Source organism: Rhagoletis pomonella, unplaced genomic scaffold, assembly GCF_013731165.1.
Source record: "Rhagoletis pomonella isolate Grant_MI unplaced genomic scaffold, Rhpom_1.0 Rhpom_scaffold_00012, whole genome shotgun sequence".
NCBI lineage: Eukaryota > Metazoa > Arthropoda > Insecta > Diptera > Tephritidae > Rhagoletis > Rhagoletis pomonella.
Genome location: NW_023458566.1, coordinates 25,150,189 through 25,156,974, shown reverse-complemented (window position 1 = coordinate 25,156,974; position 6,786 = coordinate 25,150,189). Strand labels below are relative to the sequence as shown.

The following is a 6,786-nucleotide window of genomic DNA, read 5'->3' as shown; positions in this document are numbered from 1 at the left end:
TAAAACGTTCGCTTCATAAAACGTAAGTTTCATAAAGTGCACGTAATCCTTTCATCGAGAGGGGCCAAAATCCAATGCATACTAAAATTACAATACAATATTTGACTGCAATTTTTTCATTCATTTGTGCTTCAATCGCTATTTTAAATGACTCTCGTAGAACCATTAGCCGCTGAGTCCACAATACGCTTCGTTCCCCTAATTGCAAGGAAAAGCAATGCTGTCACCATTAGGCTATTTTAATAAAAGAGTTTTACTTATATCTTAAAATTTGGTTTTATTAATTATGGCCTTTTAACAATTATGTTCAACTATTTTTATTGAGTTTGAGGCCGTTTCTAATGAAAAAATGTTGTGGAAAAACAACAATAATTTACCCATAGGTAGAAGTTATTGCTACTATCTCCACATCTCCTCAACAGACTTCTTCACCGCGGTCACTGTAATATGAACCATTAGAAACGGTCACAAACTCCGTAAAAATTTTCGAGACTTTAAAATATTTTTTACCATTATTTTCTTAAACCAAATGATGGAATATTTAAACACCCAAATCCATAAGCAAAAATGTTCAAGTTCACCGCTACAAGTTGCACGAAACTAAAACTCCAGCATGTAATAAGTTTAACTAATATGTACATTAGGGTGGTCCAAAAATGCATGTGAGAAAGTCGGAATATTAATTCTCTCACACCTTAGGATTGTTCTATATCGAAGAAAAACTTTACCCCTGTTTTTTTTTATCTTGAAATAAAAAAATATTTAAAGGTCGCTCAAAGTGCTCAAAGTTTTCCATATATTTTATAAGGGAAAAAACAACTTTTCGTAGAAATAGTATAGAATTCTTGAAAATCAATATTTTTGCATTGGGAAATTTCGTTTCTCTTCAGGAGACTTCCAGTAACTGTATACAATTTTTTTTATAATTATTTTCTATTATTATTAATTTTTCACAGGACCTCTAAAAACCTCAAAAATTGCAATCGAAAAATATAGATTTTTAAGAATTCCATACCATTTCTACGAAAACTTTTTTTTTCCCCGTATAAAATACATGGAAGACTTTGAGCGCTTTGAGTGTCCTCTAAATATTTTTTGATTTCAAAACAAAGATAACAGGGTAAAGTTTTTCGCGAAATAGAACAATCTTAGGGGGTGAGAGCATTAAAATTCCGATTTTACTTTTTTTTTTACCACCCTAATGTACATACTTATACTTGTACGTGGTTGTAAATATGGTTATACATATACATGCATATGTGCATGCGTATATGGAAATTACGTAGGTCAATTCGGCTACATACATACAAACATTGTATAACTCTATGTCTTCTTGCAGTTGCTTGACTGACGACTAGCTAGTCACTTTGGCGGCCATGGGTCATCTTATTCGACGCTCATAATGTGTTTCCGGCTAGATAATTCATCGTTGGCCAGCGGGTCATCCAACTGTTCACTAAACGTTGATTCTTTTTAACCGCGAAATGGTTGGCCTTTGTATTTCTGCGTCATTTTTAGTTGCAATTATTCGCTTAATGTGTGAATATGGTTCCATTTGCGCTAAATTTTTATGATTTGACTTCAATGTACAAGTTGCGAGTTACGTATGTACATATGCATGTACATATATTGACTAGATATTCATTGTAGCGAACAAACGTTATATGCTGATGGCAGTATGAACTGACTTAAATTCAGGTGATGAATTATAGTCTTTGGTAAGGGTGCGTTCACACAAAGAGCCGAGCGACGCACAGTGTGCTTTTTGAACACTCCATGCGAATCAATCGTAGCGCTTTCGACAGAAACAATATTTTAATATGAAACAAAATGGTTCGGAAAGCTAATTTTGTTCCCTTTCACGGAAAAATATTGCCATTGATCCACAATTTCTCCTTGACCTTAAAAACTTGGTCAAAAATAGTGTTCTTCGAAAAAAAACATGCAAGATCCACCGGATTTGTTCCAAAAAAAAAAAAATTTTTATGTTTTATCACACTAATATTATAGATTTAGAGAGATTCCACTGTTTAAATATCAAAAACAAATTTTAACACCTCAATTTAAGAAATGCATTTGCATGCAGCTGTGCATCCTTCTCACAATTTTATATCACTAGAATAACATATACACTGTAGTGCTATTCAAGATCTTTAACTTGAGCCAAGGTAGAAGTCTCTAGGGCCTTCGAGAGCCAAATTATAACGATTCTGAAGTTAAACTATCGGCTACAAACGCTCCTGGAAAATCTTGCTTTATGAATACTTTGATATAACGGCATTAATTTGACAGCTCGGAACGGCTTCGCTCGACTTGTCCCCGCTTCTTGTGTGAACGTACCCTCAAACATTATTGATGAAAGTTTGAACTGAAATTTTTTACTTATTTCTATAAGCAAATGTAAAAAAAATTTAAAAACATTCGCTAGGTATTTTATTAATTGAAAAAAAAAAACACATTGGATTTAAAATAGTAATTTCATCACTTAATATCAGTGCTGCAAACCGGTTTTGAACCGAACCGTCGCTTTTTTCGGGCTTCGAACCAAACCACGAACCGAACTGTCTTTATTTTGAAATGCCAAAACAGAGCCGAAAACCACAATAAAGCATTTTTCAAGTTTTGTATTACACAACTTGGTCTTAAAATGCAACCCGTATAGTAAAACTGCAAAAAAAATTTTGTTTTATGGCAGCTCCGTGAGTTGTAATTTCGTCCATATAAAGAATGCTTCATTTATTTTATAAATAGAAGAAAATGCTTAACAACGCGAATTAAATAAAAAAATTCTAAAATTCGATTTTTTTGGTTTGAATTAAAATGTTTGAATCTTCGATGGACTTTTGTTGAAATTTGTAGATTTTTTTTAATTTTCGTACAAAGTTTGAAATTTGGATTTATTTGTTTGTTTTTATATAACGAGCTATGCTTTAAAAAAAATTAATGAACATTAAACCAACAAAGGAAAAATAGCCAAATGCCGCACTAATATTATTGGTACAAATGAAGTTAAGGCCAAGTGTAAGCCCCAGATTCTGAGTATGCCGTTTTAATCTACATGCTAGGCTAGGCTCACCGCTTGTTCAAACCTGAAAAAATAACCTTGTTATAAATTTTCTAATTTCACTTTGATCGCGTTAATTTTAAATATTTTTAGGTTTTGTTTGATGGCCGTTTATTGTAATCTTTTGATTGTTTTTTGAGCTCTAGGCCGAGGGTAAAGAAGACATCCAATTGTTTTATTTACCCTCGGCCTAGAGCTCAAAAAACAATCAAAAGATTTAAATATGTTTTTTGTTTTCTTCGATAGAAAAAATTGTCCAACATACATACATACATCAACTTAAAACTTCAAAGATTTTCCTAGAAATTCTTATTAAAATGTTTGCAATTTGGATGAAACTGCGCAGAATATTCATTATTTTTGCACAAAGTTTGAAAATTGGGTTTATTTGGATAAAAAAATAAACCCTAAGTAAAGAGAAGAAAAATAGCCTATACTTGATAATATGTCGCGTCCCCAGTTTTTTCCACCACTATACATGTGGATATTGAATTTTGATCTCAATAAAAAAGCCTTTAATTTTTATATCATGGATTTGTCATATTTTTTTAATATTTATATACTTTAGCATAAAGAAATTGAACCACTTGAACCGAACCGAACCGCGGTTCAGGGATACTGTGAACCGGTTTTTGTACCGGTACACGCTTTTTCTAAGTGGTTCGAACCACTGAATCGAACCGCACCGATTTTTGGAGTGGTTTGCAGCCCTGCTCAACATATCGTCCCGCTTTTGCCAGAAGCATGAATGTACAAATTTACCAATTTCGAGTTATTGGATTGACTGTATTAAGCTTTGGATGTTCTATGTTATATCAAAACCCAGAATACCGTGCAAACACGGAGACTAAATATTTTACAATTTCAATTATATGAATATCTACGTATGACAACACCAAAGCACACGCCACAAATCAAGGCCAATTTATACAAGGTGTTGTTGTTAGATTAGCTGATTTCTTCGCCTTACATGTATTTTGTTTTTTGCTTTTATTACTGATTTGACAGTACGCCCATCAAAAGCAACAACAAAATATATATATGTAAACTTTGGGGCGAATTGAGATTTGATATAACGAGCCCTAACCGCCAAAATAACGTAGCCGACATTCTTTTCTAAATTTGATTTCTGATGCAGAAATATTCCTAGAGCATCTAGATGCATTTCTGCATTAAAAATTAAATTTCGAAAAAATGTCCCTTACGTTATTTTGGCGGTTAGGGCTCGATAACATCCATAATACGAAATTCACGTGGTTGTTGTTTTTGTAATTTTGCTATTTGTTCATTCGCCTTGCCACAAATCGGAGCAGAAGCTCGGCCAAACACTAACATATGGGTAAAAGCGCATTTACCCACAGACGTAAAAACGGAGAACGTGTCAGCTGAGGCGATCTATCTTAAGGGATCTGCGTGTTAATAAAATCTCACCACCGCATGACCGTGACGTAGACATTTCTTCTCTCTCTTTCTATCAACAGCAAACTTGATATATTTCTACGTGCTTCTACGCTACGCTACGTACACGTACGTACGTACGTAGGTAACCGCGCTCTAAGCGCCAATCTATATAATTACATGAATGTAGAGATGTTAAGTCTTGTAAGAAACAAATTTCAAACTTGATTTTCCAAAAGTTAAATTTTTGCACATTGACGATTCTGGCGTGCGGAGGACGATATACCCTCCGTAAAATCTACTAGCTATTAAACAGTTTACTTGGCAGCTCAGCAACAATATACATATGTTCTACATATGTACGTATGTATGTATGTATATTAGCAACAGTGTTTGGATTGCCATTTACCTGTGGGCGCACTATTCAGTGTGTACATCTAATACTCATACCGGTGGACGGGGTAGGCCGACTATTCATCATCAGTTAAGCACAAGCTCTTATTTGTTAATCTACTCGAATGTTTAATGAGATGTGTTTTTCATTCCAGGCAGTATTTTTTATGCTTGTTTACGTAGGCATATTATTTAAAATATGGCTGAATACTTGGCGGCCGCCGTGCCTATTACGAGAAGTATCCAAAAATAATAGAACAAATAAAAAGTTTCTAATACTCTCGTTTTCATTAAATTTTGCGTTTTACAAGCTCAAAGAATTGCATGTTAGCAACTGATATTAGTATATATTCACTTTTGGTGAGCTGATTAAGTTAAGGACATTTTTCCTATTTTTCCTTTGTTTATTTAATGTTTGGGCCATTCCATGTAAAAAAGGAAAAGGCTATAAATTTGAAATGCCCTAGCTATCTACATGTATTTCGCTAGAAACCTCTTGCTAAATGACTACATTTCACATTAATATGTTGAAAAATATTAAAAATTTAAAAATAATCTGTAATTTTTGTCTATGAAAACTTTTACTTCATACATATTTTCATTACACCAGTCACAAATGATAGTTACGTAGAACTAAGAAAAAGTTTGGTATTTTTTTTTTAAGGGAATTTTAGACATTAGTTATCGTTCTTGGTTAAAAAATTTCGTTCACTGTTTATAAGTTTCGACGGAACATGTAGTTATAATTCAAAATTGACAACATTCCCGAGTAAAATGTTCCACCAGTCATAATGGAATGGCCCGCTTATTATTTCCACATTTCAAATTTAGTACAAAGGTTATAAAAATTCACCAAACTTTACTTTAGCCAAAACTAGTGAAAATGCCACTTAAATACTACAATATATGGGTTTGTATTGGAATTATTAGATCTTGTTTTATTTATGTAGTTCACACATGGTGTTACATATCGCCCATTTACTTCGAAAATACATATCGTCACCTGAAATGCAAAAAGACGTAACTAATAAAAAATTCAAAATTTACTTTTTGATTGATATTTAGATGGATTTCATCGAATTACAACTGCCCACATCGTGTTATGAAAAAAAATTATTGGTCACGACTTTTTCCATTTCGGTGACGATGTTTGTTACGTCTTTCTGTATATCAGGTGACGATATTGATCCTTCTGAAAGACTAAATTGTTACTCATACGCCAGTGAGTACCTAAAAAGGACATTACAAATATTTGACAAAGGAAAATTAATTTTTTATTTCTTTTCGTTTTTACTTTTAAGAACGTCGTCGCACTCACCATTTTCACAGAAATAATATTTGCAAACGGATTCTAAAATATACATATATCACTGAATTTATCGATTAATTTCTTCTTATCCTAATCATAAATTTATGATGTTTTGTTTTTATTTACACCACTCGCTATTCTTTACAAGTTTATTGTTCTTGAAGTTGGTTGATACCGTAATCCACTTAACGTCTCGCATAAGAACTCGTGTGTAAGTGTATTCGATCGCTGGCGCAGCGTAAATGAAATACAAGTTCACTGTCGCTTCAGTTTTGTTTGTTTGCTCTTCAGTTTTCGTGAGGTGAACTGGATTTTAAGATAGTAAGTAAATTCCTTCTTTGCGACTCCGTTGGTCGAAAAACAGCATTCTACTTACATGCGCATCACAATTGGAATTGCTTTCGCTTTCTGTAAATGGTGTAGAACGCTGCAATGCTCTGCTGTGGGAATTTACGGAATTTTTTTTCAGTTTTAGGCAACAAATTAGCCTGAAGAATTCTTTTAGGGTGTGGTGAATTCGAGCAGGGCTCACTTTTAAATACATACATACATACGATTGCATTTAAAATGGATCGCTTGGATGACGAGAATTTGCAAATTATATATATGTACATACATATGG

The 6,786-nt window shown here is 33.3% G+C and overlaps 1 long non-coding RNA gene across 1 annotated transcript; it reads right to left on the bottom strand.

Annotated features, from left to right (window-relative positions):
• Positions 1 to 5,003: 5,003 nt before the first annotated feature.
• On the bottom strand, positions 5,004 to 6,569 carry LOC118747496. Its single transcript, XR_004993964.1, has 3 exons — positions 6,541 to 6,569; positions 6,174 to 6,470; positions 5,004 to 5,082 (listed from the first exon to the last, which is right to left on the bottom strand). It is a non-coding gene; the product is annotated as an uncharacterized LOC118747496 (long non-coding RNA).
• Between the last annotated feature and the right edge of the window lie 217 nt (positions 6,570 to 6,786).